Source organism: Drosophila arizonae, chromosome 4 (assembly GCF_054131065.1).
Source record: "Drosophila arizonae isolate 15081-1271.41 chromosome 4, UAZ_ARI_1.0, whole genome shotgun sequence".
Lineage (NCBI taxonomy): Eukaryota > Metazoa > Arthropoda > Insecta > Diptera > Drosophilidae > Drosophila > Drosophila arizonae.
The window spans coordinates 17,850,143-17,869,950 of record NC_142924.1 but is presented as its reverse complement, the minus strand read 5'-3'; the positions used below and the strand labels follow the sequence as shown (position 1 = coordinate 17,869,950).

Genomic DNA, 19,808 nt, shown 5'->3' with positions numbered 1-19,808 from the left:
AAATGGAAATGTTTAACAACTAATCAATAAAAATTATTTATAATAAAAATTTTAAATAAAAATTTAGTTTTTGTGCAAAGTTCTGGAATAATTTTCAGAAATAATAAATAAATTCTATTAATTAGCTGAATCACTGAGTAAGCCCAAAGGCTGAACTTATGAACTTGTCTATATACCCATCAATATAAGCTTCGTCTAACAGCAATTTTGCATTCCAATTTATAATTTTAATGCTAGTTACTAGAGTGCACTCATTTCGCTCAGTGTAAGTAGCAGCAGCGGAGTGAAGGGCTTTTTGCATGGGTAAGCAGGCTGGCCACAAAATCAATAATGATTACATTTGCGTTGCATATTTCACTAGACTGGGGGCAAGATTTGTAGCCGCCGTCGCCGCTGCTGCTGTTGTTGTTGTTGCTGCTGCTGCCCATCGTCTAAATGACATTTGCGAGCCTACGACGACGACGACGACGACGACGGCGCGACCGGAAAAGGAGAAGGCGCAACGTCAATTCTTGGCCGGTCAGGTGGTTTGCTGGTTACGGTGGTGCTGGTGGTGCTGTGGTGCTGACGCTGCTGTTGGCTGGTGTGAAAAATGCAGCCAGCAAAACATACAAAAAAGCTCACGCACACACACAAAAGACGGAACGCGGTTAAGTGCTCAGAGGCAGCAATAATACAGCCTACGCCCACATCTAAACAGGGCGGGGGAGAGTGCGAGAGACAGGGAGAGGGCGAGACTGGGATTGGGAGTGGGAGGTACACCCCACTTTAGCTCTGAGCTGTGGAGAACAAGAAAGAAAAAATGGAAATAAACGGGTTGAGTACTTTGCGCTGTGGGGCTTCGAAGCAAAAGAAATGCAGAAAGCAAGAGGAAACTGCAATAAGTGGCGCGCAGGGTCAACAATAAAAGGGGGCGCGCGAGCGTTGGGGACGGGGGCGTGTCTGATAAAACGGGGAGGGGAAGCGGGTGGCCAGACAAAGAGGAACGCCACTCAATGCAATTCAGCAACGTCAACGGCCTACAGACGACGGCAATGAGTAGAAAACAAAGAATAAGAATCAAATAGAGAGAAATTGTGCGAGACAGAGACAGCGAGAGAAGGGAGGTGGGACGAGACTAAGACGAGACTAAGCCAAAGCCCATGCCCAACCAGTTAGAAATTGCAACAGCAAAAATGCAACAAAGTACAGCTACCAATCTGATAGCGAGTGCACACACGCACACACAGAGAGAGAGAGAGAGACGCACACACACATGCATCGTCACTTACAGCTACCTACTCCGCCGCCTCCTCCCCCGCGCTCGTACGTTTTATGTTCGTTTGGCAGGTTGAAATTCAACGCAGCAGAACGAGCGAAGCGACAGCGTAAAGTAAATGAGTAACAGCAGCCAAGAAGACTGACTGCGCAATACCCTACATATGCAAAATAGCAGCCGATTTGACTATGAAGCAAAATTAATCTAAAATTCTGATATAAATTCTGCATATATAAATACATACATATATAAACATATACATACATATATTTTATATAATAAATTGCATGGTCCAGCAAATACTCCACATTGCTTATCTCTCGTTCGCTCTCATTATTTCTTATTCTTTTTCGCTGCATTTACTAATATTTTCCTGACATTATTCATTTTCGCTTTTTATAAAACATTATTTAGATGATAACTACTCTAAAGCTTATTCATAACTTAGTTTAAGTTTCCTTTAACACTTTTTATCTTATCATAGTGCAATATGTGCTGTATATTTATAATGTCTGTGAATTGGGCGGTCTCGAAAATATCGGACTATTTTATTGAAATAATTTTGTGTTCCTTTTAAGACATTAATTTAACTTAATCTTAACTTGTTTAATATATATTTTGATTAATGCTACAATTATATAGAATATATATAAATAAATGCAAACCCCTTTTGATACTCTTTAAACAAATGGTAATTACAATACATCAAACTCATATGCCTGTTCGAACAGAGTATAAATAGCAAAGAAAATGCTCGCGCACACACACTCACACACAGACATGCGAAATACCAGACAAAAAAGAAAAGCAGGCGACAAAGCGGCGTGTGTGCATCAAAAATAAAAACTTATAAAAAAAAAAGCTCCAAATAGGCACAGTGCGAACGAAGGAATGCAAAAGAGAGCAAAAGCAGCAGCAGCAGCAGCAGCAGCAGCAGTGCAGCCGCAGCGCAGCAGCAGCAAAACGCAAAGTAGAAAATGCAACATAAAGCGAACACGTCAAAGCAATTGCAACTGCAAAGCAAAAAAAGAAGAAGAAGCAGCACAAACAGAAGCAGAGCACACCAGCAGCAATTCGGGCGGTAAATGGGCGGCACAAGCAGCTGAATATCATGTACGCAAAACAAATAACTGATAAAAGCCTATACAAAAACGAAGAAAAGACACTTGTATGTGTGTGTGTGTATGTGTGAGCTTAAAATTCATGGGAAAAAGTTATTAATTGTGGCTTGATTAGAAAATAAAATAATACTGTTTAAATAAATATATTTAGCTTAAATATGAACGCTAAATAAATAAATTATCTAGTCATAAAAAATTAAAAAACAAAAAATAAATAAATTCAAAGTAATAAAAATAAATAGTCAACTTAATTTTAAAACACATAAATAATCAAAAATAAAAATTACAAAAATAAATAAATAAAACTTTTAAGTATAAGTAAATTATTTATCTTGCATAATAATTCATATTGAAAATAAAAGCAATCATCCAAATTGAATAGAAGTATTTTCCAATGCCCAGTAAATCACCATACAACTACAGTTATAAATCCCAGCTAAAGCTTTCATCAGAACTAGTTTTGTTTTCTGTCTGTTATTCTGTTTGGTCAGTAATTTCTGGTACTCAACATACAATGTTCTTAAAATAAATCGAATTGGATTCTCGGAGATTTCTGGTTTGCCTACCAGAGTGTGCGTGTGTGCATGTATGCATGTGTGTGTTTTTGTTGTTACCAGCTCAAGTTTGGTGAGCGTGCCAAGTGTAAATGATTTGTATATGACTAGGAATCAGCAGCAGCAGCAACAAAAATCTAAACAACAAAGCAAACGCCTGAGCTTGAGCTTTGTGCAAAGCCCCGAACCAAGTCAACGGAATATGAAAGGTGGAATGAAAGAAAGACTGAGCGCGAGAGAGTGAGTGAATGAGCAGGCAGAGAGTCGAGACGGGTGTAAATTCAAATTCAAATCTGTCTCTTTTCAAGTGCAGCGAAGCGACGACAACAACAACGACGACGGCGACAGCGACGGCTGCGTCGCCTTAAAAGTAATCACAATTGAATTTTATAGGCGACTGCGAAGATGCAGCAACAACGACAGCAGCCCATAGAAAAGTTTCTGCAGTTTGTTGTATGGTAGGCTGATAAGAATAAAGCGTTACCAAGCGTAAATGATTAAGGCTGAGAAAGGGTTGCCAAAAAAAATTTTTTAAATAAATAAATCGAGCGCATTGCTGCCCACGCCAATTAGAAAATGTACATAAATCCCAACTGGTAAACCAACCAGTGTTGTACAATGTAAAAACAGGCGACTCGCACACACACATGCACGCAACGGCTATACAGCATTTGAGAGCAAAGAGCGGAGAGCGGCTTGCGCAAGAGAGCAAGCAGCAAACTCAAAGGCGCGCGTAAACGGCGACTGTTCCAAGAATGCAAGGCACAAAAGGAGGCAAATAACAACAAAAAGAAGAAAACAAAGAGCGCTAAGGCAAAGCAAAACGTGAGAAGCAAATAAGAAAATAATGCGACGCCGCCGCCGCCGCCGCCATACAAAAATCAATTTCAAGCGGCGTGGGGACGAATATGTTAAATGCGAATGTGATATGTGTGTGTGAGTGAACGTGTATATGGATGCTGTCTTTGGTTTTGCACTCAAAAAAAGGAGCAGCGCAAAGAGTGTAACGAATTTCTAATTCCCTTTCAAATTGATGTTTTATGAATTTAACACGGGCACATGGCAAAATTAAATATTTTTATAATATAAATTTCTTATATAATATGAAATTAGTATGCGAATTTATTTTGAGCGTCATAACTTGTATATTTCATACATATAGAAATAACAATGCAAATTATTTAAGACCTGTTTTTCCAGATCTGAGTCTGAATGAAATACATTTGAAGTATGAAAACATTTTTATTTTTGCTAAATATGCACTGATTTTTAAATTCAATATATTTTTGGATGCGTTACCAAAGACATTTACAATTTATATGCTCATCTCCAGCGAGCGCATAAAAACTGTATACACCACAAACGCACTCACATAGAAACGCACACACACACACATATACACATTGAAACAGGCACGCAACACGCGACGGCTTTGCCGGCTGCCTACAAAGATGAGAGCGAACAGAAGGTACAGAGAAAGAACGCTTAATTATGCTTAATTTGTTGTTAATCAAACTGACAAACAATAAACTTATTAAACAGTTGTAAAGTCTCGTATATGTATTTTTTAAGTTTTTTGCACAACACTTGCAGATAGTGAAATAAACGATGAGAGAGCAAAACCAAAGACAACAAAAGCTGCTTCAAAAATTTTTTGTTCAGCAGTCAAATTCAGTGTAAAACAAAAAATTGCGCTCACGTTTTTTCTCAATTGTAGCTGTAGTTGCTGTTGAGTGTTGTTGTTGTAGTTGTTTCTGCTATTATTGTTGCTTTTGTTGTATTTTATGTATGTTTTGCGTTTCTGCCGCTTCTTTGAATAGCTGTTTTTTTTTGTACACTGCTCTCTTCTCCGCTTTTCGGCTTCACGTTTCAGACTTTGTATTGCAATTCGCAATTTGCAATTTTAGACGCGACGCGCTTTTATTTGGTTTTATTTTTGTTTGTTGTTGGTTTTTTTTTGAAAATTTGTTGTATATTGCTTGTATTTTTACTTGTTACAGTGTAATTCACGACGCGCGGCGACAATAGGCTATGCACAATACAATTTCCTTATTTGCTGAAATTTTTCACTGACCAACAAATCGAAACGTTGCGACGCGTTGCGAGCTGAACGAACCGTACACCACCATTAAATTTTTATAAATGACTCAGTTTCGCGCTCAGTTTTTCTTATAAGAACAAACAAGCTAAACGGGCTGGCACATTGCGCTCTCCGTTTCTCTCGCTCTCTTTCGCTCTGTTAGGAGAGCGCGTACGCCACCCGCAGTGCTGTTAGGCTAACATGGCACTCTAACTGTTAACTCGCCGCTAAAATAGAGAGCACAATGAGTGGTGTGTACAGTGTACAGTGCGCAAACGGGCTAACCGAATTGCATTGCATACGCTTGGGGATGCACTCGAATGTTAACCGAGCAGCTTAACAGCTGACTGTTAGGGAGAGTTGAGTATATTTCGTATTGTCTATGCGCTCTTTTATATGCTGTACGGCACTATGGTTATCTCGCTTACGCTTGTTGGTGTCCTGCTTTAAGATAGTTTGAGCACATTTCACCGAGTGAGCTAGCGTTATGAGTGAATACTCGACAATGTGTGTTGAGTGTCGCATTTGTGGAAAGAAACAGTGCTGCCAAGTTTTGAGCTTATCAAATGCGCGAGATTCAACATCATCTACAACATTGCATATGTATGTATGTATGTATGTATAATTAGTATACACATACATATATACATATTGCATTGCATTAAACTTGTATTGCATTATTGACACGTGGCAACAATACTTTTGTATTTAACTCAGATGACACAAATAACTATTGAATAATTACAACTACAATTATTTAATAATTTATACGTGCTTTTGTGTTTGCTTACATTTCTCGTAAATCATAAGACTCTATTTTTGGGAATTTATATTTTAAAATTATATATGTATGTAACAAAAATAAAAAATAAAATAAAGAAAGCCGTACAGCTCATGCCGCCGTGGGCCAGAGCTTAAAGTTTTCTAATTCGCTAAAAATTAAAAACATGTTTGTTTCGATAAAATCCTCTCAGCTCTTTATAGAATTATTTATTTGGAATTTTTCTGCATATTTATTGTAAAGAAATATATGCATTTTTTTTTTTTTTTTTTTTTTTTTTTTTTTTTTTTTTGTATTTAATTTAATAGTTAGTTAGGAACTGTAATAAAATTTCAATTTTTTCTATATTTTGTGATACCCTGGAAAAATAAGCAAACTTAGTCAAGGTTGGCATATAATAAAAGTTGTGATAATAGATAATATAGAATAAATAATAATAAATAATATAATATTATAAATAAAATAAATAAAAGTAAACTTGGGATTTGATGTCCATTCCAATTGGAATTGAAACCATCGAAAGCAATAAAAAAAAGCGATAAACTCTTTAACTGTTTACGAGGTATTTATAGGTACATCAATCACTCGCACACGCACACGCATACATATTCACATTTTTAGACGAAACGCAAAAAAAAGGAAGTCCCAAATGGATTATAATTTCATATGCTTCACGTAAATCAGATTAAAATATTGTACAAGTGCTAAATGCTATGTGAACACCTGCGCGCCGCACAGCCTCACCTGTGTTTGTATAACTCTCTCTCTCTCTCTCTCTATGTGTGTGTGTGTGTGTGTGTGTGTGTATCAGGATGAGCACAAACATAAGCACAAAAGTCAATTAATTGAATAAAAATACATTTTACTTTCTGTTTTTGTTTTTTCAATGTTAAATATACAAATGAAAAAAAAAAAAATAGGAAAAAAAATATTTACAAAAAAAATGCTGCAAAAATATTATTGGTTAGCTGCGGGTTAATTGGGCGCACGTTGTGGGCGTGGCACAAATTTAAATGTCACACGCAACAATTTATACAAAGTCTGGGAGAGTGGGAGAGAGATAGAGCGACAGAGTGTGTGAGAGAGTGAGAAGGGCCGATGGAGAAGGGAATGGCCAAAGGAGAGCGGGAAGAGCGGCATAGTGCGATGGTGAGGAGAAGAGGGCGAGAGTACTATAAAAATGCATTCAGCGCCACTCTGTGTGCTAGAGAGAGATGGAGAGTGGAAGGTGGATAAATTGATTTGCGTAGGCGCAACTTTTGAACCTGGTCCAGCGATAAGTGTAAAACTTAATTAAATTTTTAACAAACAAAATAAAATAAAACACAAGTAGTAAGAGTGAGGGAAGCAGCAGGAAAGAGATGGGGACAGAGGGAGAGAGAGAGAGAGTGAGTGATAAAGTGGCTGAGAGAGAATTGAAGAATACGAAGAAAGGAATGTTACAAGCGAAGTGCATTAAGCTACGCGAATTTAATTAAATTATTATTAATCTGATTTGAGTGTGTGCGCTGGTAACACACATACACATGCATACACTCCTACACTCTCTCACACACAAGCTAATTTACACTTTTTGCTCATCTGCATTTACAAGGGCATGAAATTTTAATCACATTTTCTGTGTGGGCAATAGGCGGCTGACACACACACACACACATACACACAGAGCCAGAGTATGCACATACACAAGCACACATACCAATACACATAAGTAGGCAATATATAAATTCGCTGAGCTTAACTCTGTCTCTGCTTGTGTGTGTGTGTGTGTGTGTGTGTGTGAGTTCAATGCAAGCGTTTGTATTTTGCGCTGCCAGCTGAGGCAGAGCAGCTGCTGCTTCTTCTGCTGCCTCCCTTTATCTGTGTAAGTGAGACAGGTTTTGGCAGTGCTTCACACACCCACACGCAGACACATACACACACACATCGAACATTTGACAGCCAACAATTTTTCGAAAATTAGGTCGTGTTGAATTTGGAATCAACTCTAATTGTCATGGCAGTTTTTTTTTTTCATACAAAAATCAATATGGGGATTAATATAGAATTATATACACATACATATATATGTATTATATATATAAACAAGTAAGAAAGCTCTAGTCGAGACTGCTCGACTACGAGATCCCCTGAACCCTTGGAGTGCTAGCTATTTCAATAATTTTTCGCGTCTTTCAGCTTACACAAGAAACACACACACATACACAAACACATATACATACAAGCACCCACGCATAAACACGCATGGGCTGCAGTGTGCGCTTACTATGAGAACTTAATTGTTTAATAACTTTTTTTGTGGACGTACGATCTTCATGAAACTTTCAGATTATGATTATAACATGAATATGCATGTAATTGCCAAAGCACAAGTCTCTAGTATTTGAAATACGCGTTTTACAAAAGTGAGGGTGAGGGGGTGAATTTAGAGGTGGGGGGTAAATTTTAACAAAAACCGAAATTGTATAAATTGCATATAAGCATACATTAAAAATTTGGAGACTCTAGCAATAAAGGTGTAGAAGATATAATTTTATAACTGGTTTTCGATAAGGTTTTTCATCGATAAAAAAAGATCGGGATGAGTTAACGAATTTTAATGATAAACTCGATATCCGCGCTGTAATTACGAACATTTTACAAAAAATTTGAAGTCTCTAGCTCTTATATCTTCGGAAATCGACGCGTTCAAACATACGGACAGACGGACAGACGGACAGACGGACAGACGGACAGACGGACAGACGGACAGACGGACAGACAGACAGACGGACAGGGCCAAATCAACTCAGCTCGTCACCCTGATCAAGAATATATATACTTTGTGGGGTCTGCCACGCCTCCTTCTGCCTGTTACATACATTTCAACAAAACCATTATACCCTGATTTCCCATTTTCAATGGGTTCAGGGTATAAAAATATATATAGACTTTTAAATGTTTACAAATACTTATCAAATAAGAATGTATATATTTGTATATATATTTATATCAACTGAATCATTTCGGCACATTGGCAGATTGATCAAACAGGAAGGATGCTATTTCCGATATATATATATATATATATATATATATATACATATGTTTGCAAGAGGTATTAAACCTATCGATATGCTATGCTATTTTATTATAAGTATAAGTATAAGTCATAAAGCATAATTTATTTTAAATTAAATGCCGTTGGCTTTTGCCTGATTATTTAGCCAAATAATTTTTACCTATTAATAAACTAAAAAAAATATAAAATTGATATATATTTGTTTATAAAATATATTCAAAATCAAATACAATTAAAGTAAAATTATATTTAAAATAAAATTAAACACGTGCAAAAATATTCTAGATAGTAGGCTGATTTTTTGTATAGTAGTAGTTGATGGACTTGCAGATATCCTTTAAATGAGCTGATAAAAAATGATTTGATAGAGCTTTTAAAATATATAATAAATACACACATATTATTTACTAGTAGACATTATCTACCAAAGAAACTGTGAATTCGGAATAGAAACAATAATTTATAATAATTACAAATATAATATAAATATAATATAAATTAAAAAAAAATAATAATATATACTAAAATTATTATCCGTAAATATAATAATATGGGCTAGCAAGTAATCTTAATTTTAAATTAAAAAAAAAGATAAATAAAAAAACAATAATCTCTAATAACTACAAATAATAATATATGATATAAATTAAAAAAAAAAAAAAATACTATAATTATTATCCATTAATATAATAATATGGGCTAGCAAGTAATCTTAATTTTAAATGAAAAATTAAAAAAAAAAAAAAAAAAACAATAATCTATAATAACTACAAATAATATAAATATTTATAAATATAATATAAATTAAAAACAAAATACTATAATTAATATCCATACATATAATAATATGGGTTAGCAAGTAATCTTAATTTTAAATTTAAAAAAAAAATTTCTCATTCACTCAACTCTGCCTAAATCTAAACTAATTTAAAATAGTTTTCTATAATAAACCAAGTACAGTTAGACCGATTTCCCACCTCATTTGCGGCTCACCCATTAATAACATGTGCTCCAAATTTAACTAAATTGAAATAATTCCCACAAAATATGCCAAGTCCAATTGCTAAGCCAATTGTGAAAACCATTTGACCCTCAGCTAAAGCTGGGTTCGGTGGGTGGTTGGGGGGAAATTGGGGTCTCGTTTCGACTTATTTCCTTAACCTTGGCCAGTCAAGCAAACGGAGATGCCCGCCTCAGACGCTGGCAGCCAAAGAATCTACAAGTTCATTAAACTAATAGCCAACAATTTATAACTAGCTGAAGTGGACCAAGCCCAAGGAAATGGACTTTGCCCAGAGCCAGAGCTAGAGCCAGAGCCAGACGAAGGACGAGACAGAACTAATGGCTCACCTGGCTGTTGGTGAACTAAGCAAAACTAATCCGCTTAATGTTTTGCCTATCTCTTAAAATGTGAACAGAGTCGAGCTGCCAGGCTCTGAAATATATATATTATAATATATACATTATATAATAAGCGATAGGATTTAAGAGAAGTCTGCGAATGCAAAAACTTCAGCTTCAACTTGAAAAGTTATTTAAGTTTTCCCTTCTGCAGCTGCACATTGAACAAAGCAAAAGGTTTATAGGGACTGCAACACGGATGGGGGCGTGGCTGAACAATGTCAAAAAACGATAAAAGAAAAAAAAACTTAGTGAGTAGTCGGCCGTTAACGACTGCAGAATACTCATTCACGGCCCAAAATGCTCGCAGATCGACCTGACGATTTGCCACGCCCTCAAGGGGCGTAAATTAGGAAAACTTTGACGTTCTAGCAGAAGAGGTTATACAAAAGGTTTACATTCCTACGAAAAGACGAAAGGACAGCAAGGAGGACGGCAATAGATAATTACCACAAAGCCAATATACTCATTTGACTCTCGTGAATGGGTATAAAAAACTTTGCCAAAGTTGAGTACGCACAATACCAGATAATGTGATAAGCAGTTACGCATTTGGGGAATCGACTTCCGGCAAGCATGTGTCTACGCAACTATCCTCGAGTAAATGCACACATATACAGACACAACTATAAATAGATAAGGGTCCAGGGGAGGGGGTTGGTCTGCTAATTAGGTAAATTGAAAGCTAAAGTTTTATCTGCCTAACAGACGTGCGAGCAGCTCAAACATTTGTAAGCTGAGCAAAAACTGTGAGATAAAAGAGACAGAAAATGACAAGTGAATGTGAGCGAGAGACACGGGGGAAAGAGGGAGACAGCTGCAGGAGCAAATTGACTGTGTGGTTACAGAAGTACCAGCAAATGTACCATAGACAGCTGTTGCACACGTTAGAATACAACGCAATCTGATTTTAAGTCGAGTTGAAGTTGCTTTTTAATTAAGAGAGTTGCTTTCATATGGATTTCAGACATACTATATATTTGTGTGTCTTTTGAGCAACCATAGAGTTCACTCATTCATTTATTTCACTTTGTTCTGTTCTTGATATTTTCAATGATTGAGTTTAGTAGCTCCTTATTATATGATTTATTTTCTATAAACCTTTTCTGATCTCCTTGACGAGGAAGAATTTTTAAAATCAGAAGAACTTTATTTACTGATCAATTTATATATCAATATAGCATAATAAAATAAGAAAATTAAAAACTAGAGAACTTTAGGGAACTTAAACGACTTATGAGGTATGAAATTAAAATAAACAGATAAAAAGTGAGACAAAGAATACAGAGAAAATTGCAAACAAATTTATTAAATATAATCAAGTATCTAGTTATCAATTTTGAGAATTGCAGAGAACAGTAATTAACATTTGAAAAAAGAAAGATAGAAATTTAGTATTAAATATCAGAGCTAAACAGAATAAAGGTTTCATTGGAACTCCAGAGAAATAATAATTTGATAATTACATAGAACTGCTGAGAAATACACAGAAGAGCGCTGGATCTACTAGAATCACATGGAAGAGCGCTGTTAATTTGATAATTACAGGGAAGAGGGATGCACTAATAGATTTACCACAGAAATACAGCACATTTAATAAAAGAAAGGAAAGGAAAGGAAAAATGTTTGCACAGAGAAGAGCTCAGGTCAAAAGGTGAAAGAGGGAAAGCAATAGAGATACCATCAAAAATATAAAAGTAAAAAAAAAATAAGAACTATATGCACATATATGGTAGCTAAAAATATGACAGACAGGCAGACAAGTTTACAAATTGAAGCTTTGAGAATTGCACAGAAGGGCGCTGCAAGAGGAAAGCAGTGAAAGCGAAAAAGACAAGATGAAATGCAATATGCACATGCCAAATACTTGACTACGCAGAGGCTTTCCATAGAGGCATAGCAATATCACAAATATGACAACTAGACAGATGAAAATCACAATAAAAAATGTCTCTTCTCTGCGATTCGCAAAGGCTCAGGAGGTACCAACACAATTGTCACGAAAACTATCAAATATGAAACAGAAAACAAGACAAAGAGCTTATTGGAATACCTGAGAAGCGCAGAGAAGAGCAATGCAATCACATAATTTGCAGAGATTCCATAAGAAACATTTCGACTTTAATAAGAGCAGAAAGAGAAACTTGAAAAAAAAACCAATGGATAATATGTAGTATATACTGAGATATACTTAGAGTCGTGTAGCAATATTTAGCAACTACGTTTGACATATACACACATATATATACATATAAATACACATATATAACGTCACGTATGCCAGGACTAACTATTCAGTTTAGCTGGCAAATGTTTTCACGCACACGACTGAGCGACGCTTTAGACAAATTTTCGCTGCATGCTCTGTGGGTGTGTGTGTGTGTGTGAGTGAGTATATAGCATATAGTATATATATATATAATATATATACGTGTTTGTATGCGTGGTAGTGCACGCTTCGTTTGTGTATTTAATTTGCCACAAAATTGTATTTCATGCACACACGGTGCAAAAAAGAGAAGAAGAAGAAACTTGCGCGGCAAACGCCAGCCAAAAAAAAAAAAAAAAAAAAAAAAAACGAGAAAAAAAGTTGAAAAATGCTGTAAAAGCGTATTAAAAACTTTTTCGACTCCGTAATGCAAGCCAAACAGCCAAAAGCGAAATGGCAACACCAATGTTGCACTTGCAGCTGCTGCGACTTCCTGTTTGGGGGGGGCTCAGGGCAGGAAGAAGAGCCCACGCACAAGCTAATAGCTCTACTTCAATTAACCAAAAACATTCCCCAACTATGTGGGACACAGAGAGAGAGAGAGAGAGAGAGAGAGAGAGAGAGAGAGAGGGAGGGAGAGAGAGAGAGAGAGAGAGAGATTGCAACGAAACTACAATACATTAACCAAGTTGAGAGTTGAGCAACATTTTTTAAATTTCAGATTTATTTAACCAACTACTTCATTTTGCGAACAGGTGAAAATGAGGTAGAGGTTGCAGGTATATTTATAAAATAAAGCGTTAATCGATTCTAGGTAAAAATGTTAGTAGAAGTAAACGCTTTAGCAAGTGTATTAAACTGTACTTAAAGAACTCTGGAAAAGAAAGAGGGAAATGTGTTGACAGACTAGAGAAGTACTGGGAGGAAGAGGGAGAAAATAGGACAGAGTCTATTATAAAGTTGTAGACATGCACTACTAGAACACTTAATGCCAAAGCGGTAAACTGTTTGCGACCTACTAGAATTGATGAGAATCGCAGAGAAGCACTTGATTTCGATGCACAAAGCGCTCTTGAAACAGTTTAAGCTAGTTGAACAATTAATATACAATCATGTTCAACAATTCATAATCAAGTAGTCCTCAATTTTCCAGTTCCAATTAATAAACATTTTCATTAACATCGATTATGACAAAAGGAGTATAGGAAGCATATCGTCTAATTGGTGGTTTGATCTACTTAGCAATGTTGTTGTACACCGAGCTCAAATCCAATAATGTAAAGGATATTCGCCTCACTGTCAGCTGCCAATGCCGAATTCCAGACAAACAATAAAACGAAAAATAAAATAAAAACATGATACGTGAGCCGTGTCCAAACATCCAGCAGCAAACTAAAAAAAATCTCAAAAAATGGAAAGGCGGGATAAACACCCCCAATAATCGAATGAATGCACGAAGTTGCGTTTCGAACTGCCATAACTGAACATGGCAAATCCTACCCAAGCCCTAACAAACAAAATGTCCAATGCAACTTCACACAAAAGCTGTTTCATATTGCGAATGTTAAAAGAGAGATCGAAGATGAAATACCCTGGTTCTCTAGAGATACTAGAATTAAGGATATAATTATATAGTTTTAGTCAATAGTTCTATGTTTATATATTTTGTTGTATATTCAAATATATATATTTCGATAAAGTATAGAACGTTGCCATATATATTTGTATTTATAAAATAATTAATTTGAAAAAATATTCATATATTACTTTTCTTATTTTAAACCAGTTTTTCCTTTCGTTTTTTTTTTTTTTTTTTAAATTTATTTAATTGATTTTTATTTTAAAAATAGCTTTGTCTTATTAAACAATATATATTTTTTTAAATTTATTTAATTGATTTTTATTTTAAAAATAGCTTTGTCTTATTAAACAATATTTTTTTAATAAAAATTAATTTATTTTATATTTGATTTATTATTTCCTTGTTTTATTAAAAACTATTTTTAAAATTGAAAATTCGTTTAAATATAAAAAATTCAAATACCTTCCACCAACAATTGTTTAAATATTAAAATTGTTACTTGAATTTGAAGTCTCTTATTTTATAAGGCTAGCTAGTTTTTTTTTTTTTTTTTTTTGCATATATATATATTAAAATATATATAAAAATTTAAATATTTAATGAAAATAATAGTCATAAGATTACTTTTATAAGCTGAAATATAAAACCTTTAATTTTTCCATAATTTTAGTTTATGATTTATATAAAAAATATGAATATAAAATTATACAAAAATTCAAATTGTTAAATTTAAACCACACATGTTAAAAAGAAGAAAAATATTATATTCACATTGGAGTTAAACAGGAGGTATGTAGTTGCCTCTAGTAAATATTGTGTAAAAAAAAAATATATGTAAATATATTCAATTAAAATATGTAAATATTTTAAAACAACATATTTTTCATAAAAGAAGTTATTAAATATGCAATATATACTATGTTATGTTAATATGAACAACAAATGAAAAATAATAGACGTTGCCAAAGAAGCTGAGTTATTCATGAAAAAACATATTCTCCTTCTCTACATTTTCCACCTAGCTACACACGTTACATGCCGCCTCTTGAAACTCAAACACCCCTTTTCAAGGCTAGCCCAAAGGTCATCAGAGAACATGCAAAACTGCGAATAGTCGCTGAGCTGTGCGATTTGTTGTTGTTGCTGGGGGGGAGAACAGGCGGTGGAGCGCAGCATGTGTCGAGCATATTTGACACATATCACTTGGAGTTTTTCAAATTCATTTTTTTTTTCTCTTTTTGGCCAACTGCTGCTTGAAGGTCCTGATCTATTGGCCATTTAAACGCAAGCACACTGACCAAACAGACATATCGAGCTTGCATTCGATTTCTTGTTGCTCGCTCGCTGGCCACGTGTGCTGGACGGGGATGCGGGTCAGGATGTGAATGTGGACGTGTGTTGAAAGGGTTAGCCAGACGTTTTCGAACAACTCTCGGCGCGCACATATTAAAAATTTTGCCTCGTTGAGTGCCGGCGCTCTGGAGTGCTCTGGACTTGAGTAAACACAAAGTCCCAGTCCGTGGGGGATAAGGCGAGATAATTAGTTACTTTGTGTCGTTGTGGTTCCAACACATTCCGCCGCTACCTTCCCCAGCCCTCGCCGGTCCCCTTCAACCGTCTGGGTCTCGCTGCCTGATTTGTAGTGGATGTAGCTTCAAAGTGGCGCGTGTCTCGCTCCAAAGCAATCCATAGTCTGTAGTCCACTGTCCGCTCTCCGCTCTCCGCTCTCCGTTGCCCGTCGTCCATATTCCGTGTCCGGGCTTAGTTTAGTCCATCACCATCCACATTTATTTGTATTGGCTGAGTGTATTTGATTACGCTCTCTACGGTCCGTAGGGTTAATTGAATTTGCTTTCCAGTTGCCGGCCAGCAGCAGACAACGGACCCGAGACTGATAGACGATTTGCCATATCTATAAAGCCGCTGCCCCCCCCCCCACACACATCACAGCACATCACAGCACATCACAGTGCAAAATATATATTCATGAGATGCTGGGACAGTTCTCCTTCGGCTCTAAGGTTTCTGTTTGCCTTTGATTAATTGCATAAAAGTGGAAAATTGCCAAATTGTTTTTGTTTTTCGTTTTCTTGTTTTTCTGTTGGGCACATTTCTGTTCGGGTTATTTATAGTGTTGGGCAGGTAAGCCTAAACTGCTATGGATTTGCCAGCTAAACATGGGCAATAATTGTTCTTCATGGGTGGGCGTTAAATGAGAAAACGATTATGATGGAACAAACATAGGAAATATATTTCAGGAATGTGCAGCAAGTGCTTAAGCATTTAATTAAGTTTAGGTGAAAATAATTTAATATATCATATACTTTACTAAAAGAGTGAGAAACGAATGTCAAGATATTCAAGATTAGCAAGAAATGTTTCTATATATGAAAAACTTATAAAGAATTGAGCCTTACAGCGATAAACACAATAAATTAAATGATTAAATTTAATAGAAAAACTTTAACATTTTCTGAGGAGCTGAAAATTAATTTAATTTAACTTAATGAAAATAGCTTAGAGAAATAAATAGGAAATATTACAAATATTTGCTATAGAATTTGCATAATATGAAAACTCTTGTACTGTTATTAAAAAAAAAAAAAGTGCAAGGCTAAAGGATAACAGAGAGTTAAAGGAAAAGGCAAAATGAGATTTTTTAAATATTTCCACAAAATTTCACTTTTCTCTATAATATGAAAATCACATGAAAAGGCAACAAATATTATAGATTTTATAATCTCAAACGCTTTCGTTTCACTCATGAAATTTACTTAAAAGAGCAAAGACTTTTCGAGATAGCGAAGTTTCATAAAATATAATAAAATTGTATTCAAGAAAAAGAATAAATTCTTAAAATATATTTACAATAAAAAAGTAGTCAAAAGAACAAAACCATAATAAAAGTTGATTTCAGCAATAGAAGAAATTCTTATATATATTAATAATAAATAGTAGTCAAGCGAACAAGACTTAAATAAAGTGCAACAAATATCAACCAAGCAATTATTTATTGATTGCGCTTATATCGAGTCAGAAAACTTAAATTCTAATACTAATACTGGATAAAGCTGAAATAAGAAATTAAATAGAGCTGTTGCCAGGCGATTGTCATATATTCATTTTAGGCTTCGACCTCTGGTAAGTGGAGTCACACACAGAAAGAGGGAGAGAGAGTGAGACAGATAGACAGAGAGGAACAGCCAGCCAGTCAGCCAGCCAGTCAGGCATCCAATTACCACTCTTCACTTAGTAGAATCCAATCATCCAATAAAACGCACTGTGTGCGTGTGCGTGTGTGATTGTGTGTGTGATTGTGTGTGGGCCATATTTGAGCAGCACTCGAAACGCACACGAAATGAACATGGACGGAACATGGAACTGGCGCAACAATTGGGCAGGCGGCAGACAGTTGAAGCCATTTTACACTCAACTGGCGGCTAACGATCGAAAGTATCCAACAGATACAAGAAGCCACTACAACTTGGCCAGCCAGAGTAGTACAAGCGTTTAACGCTAAATAAAAACTAAGTAAATAATTTAGTGGGCCAGCGCAGGCGAGGCACTTGAAGCGAATGAAACTCTAGAGCTCAGCTCTGCTCGAGCTCTGCTCGGGCTCTTCTCGTATTTATTTGCAGTTTTCGCATTTTAAGCCGATAAAAGGCGAAACAGGACGTTCGGATGCTGTGAGTGAGTGGTGCTTCATTGTGCCAGAGAGAGAGTGTGCGTGTATGTGTGTATGTGTGTGTGTGGGTGTGTGTGTGCCTGTGTGGATAGTAAATAAAATGACAAGCGTTTGACAGAAGCACCGGAATATCCGTCAGTTTGGCGACGATGCGAACGAAGCGCCCGTCCGGCCACGGGACACCGAAAGTTCCGTGAGTCGAGTTCAGTTTAGAAAAATGTCCTGCCGCTGCTGCACAACTGTCCTGTTTCGCTTGGTCCAACAGCCCCCATTCTATCTCCATCTCTCTCTGTCTGTCTGTCTCTCTCTCTCTCTCTCTCTCTCTCTGGCTGTCTGTCTATCTGTCTGTGATGTGCTGCGTGTGCGATGTTTGCTTGCGTGTTACAGTTACATTCATAATACAAAAGCATACGAGACTTGGCAGCCATCACAGCATCATTTCCTACGCCATTTTTAGTCTCTGCCTGTGTCAACTATTCTAATAGCTTAGTATGTGTAAGCATGTGCGTGAGTGTGTGCGATTTACAGTTACGCTGATTGCGGGGATAATGCCAGTGCTTGCAGCGGAAGACTCTCTATACCTTTCACGCACACACACACAGCTAGAGGCGGAGTGAGCGAGTGAGAGAGAGGGAGAGAGAGCGCGAGCGCATTGGCAAAACGGAAGTGAAAGCTGAACGCAACCGGCAAAGCGGATGTTAACTTAAAGGTATAAAGAAATTGAATCAAAGTGAAAATATTATAAAAATAAATAAGACAAGCTAAAGTAGTATTTGTGGGAGTATTCGACTGAAGGATACCCTAACGAGCAGCTAAATGGCAGCATAACTGCTTGACTATTAATGATCATGTTGAAGAGGAACAGCTTAAACTTTCTTCTAATTAGAGTTGCTTAAAAGGAATCTAAGCAAATTAGTTAAATTCTCAGTTAATTTATGACATAAAAAGGGGAGTAGACAGCAGAGGTAAAGTACAGCAGAGTAGAGTAGACTGGAATAGAGTATAGTGAGGCAGAGTAGAGTGGAATAGAGAAGAGAGTAGAATAGAGAAGAGTAGAAAAGAGAAGAGTAGAATAGAGAAGAGTAGAGCTGAGTAGAGTAAAGTGAAACAGAGTAAAGTTGTGTAGATCAGAGAGGAGTAGAAGAGAATAGAGTGGAACAGAGTAGAGTAGAACGGAGTATAGTAAAACGCAATACAGTGAAACAAAGCAGAGCAGAGTAGAGTGAAACAGAGTAGAGTGAAACAGAGTAGAGTGGAACAGAGTGGAGTGGAACAGAGTAGAGTGGAACCAAGTAGAGTGGATCAGAGTAAAACGGAACAAAGTAGAGCGGAACCGCTTAGAGTAAAGTAGAGAAGGGCAGACTGAAACAGAGTAGAGTGGAACAGAATAGAGCTGAGTGGAGTAGAGTAGAGAAGAGTACTGCAGAATGGAACACAGTAGAGTAGAGGCGAAGAGTTGGGTATGACTTTCTGTTCAACTCACCTCTCGACATCCATATACATATATCTACATAAACTCACACTCGCTCTACTCAAAATATATATTCTGTTATCCTGTTCGCTGTTACATACACTTTCCAAGTGCCAATATACCCGCTCATCAACTTTGAGCGAGTATAAAATGCGCAACTAAAGGCGATTGCATTTGCCGTTAGCTAAGTGCCGACGACTTTGAACTATGACGTTGGCTTTTAGTGTATTAGGAAAATGTTAAAACGCCAAAGCAGAAGACGCCGAAGGGGAGGAGGAAGATACTGAGAAATATGGAGAGTTGCAGCTACTTACTGGGAGGGGGCAGGCAGATAGGCGGGCAGGCAGGTGGCACTCTCACCCGCTGCTAATACAAAATAATGCAATTTTGCCAGGACAACGATAACGGCAACGGCAACTGCAACAAGAAGCAGCAGGAATTCATTTGGCTTATGCAATGGACAGCAACAGGATCAGGCACTAAGTCAATGGCAGATAAAGAATAGAATGCGATTATGGACAGAGCAAAGACCATAACTGCATTTAAAAATAAATTGTTATTCAAGACTCAAGGGCTTAGGGATGGGAATTTACGACTGAAGTGTG

General features: G+C 36.4%; 1 protein-coding gene and 1 long non-coding RNA gene across 11 annotated transcripts in view; one reads left to right on the top strand and one right to left on the bottom strand.

Annotated features, from left to right (window-relative positions):
* Positions 1-19,808, bottom strand: part of mub (poly(rC)-binding protein mub) — a 120,380-nt gene that overhangs the window by 65,531 nt on the left and 35,041 nt on the right. For 4 of the 10 annotated variants that reach the window (XM_018006968.2, XM_089467697.1, XM_018006969.2 and 1 more), the window contains exon 1: positions 4,633-5,091. The exons of 2 other annotated variants lie outside the window; for them this stretch is intronic. The gene's annotated coding sequence lies outside the window, so the exon portion shown is untranslated. Of the gene's footprint in view, positions 1-4,632; positions 5,093-19,808 lie in introns of those variants that run through there. 4 more of the 10 variants (XM_089467693.1, XM_089467695.1, XM_018006973.2 and 1 more) reach the window with 2 other exon arrangements.
* LOC149269337 (uncharacterized) lies at positions 2,808-3,736 on the top strand. The gene is made up of 2 exons (XR_016269858.1): positions 2,808-3,173; positions 3,247-3,736. It is a non-coding gene; the product is annotated as an uncharacterized LOC149269337 (long non-coding RNA).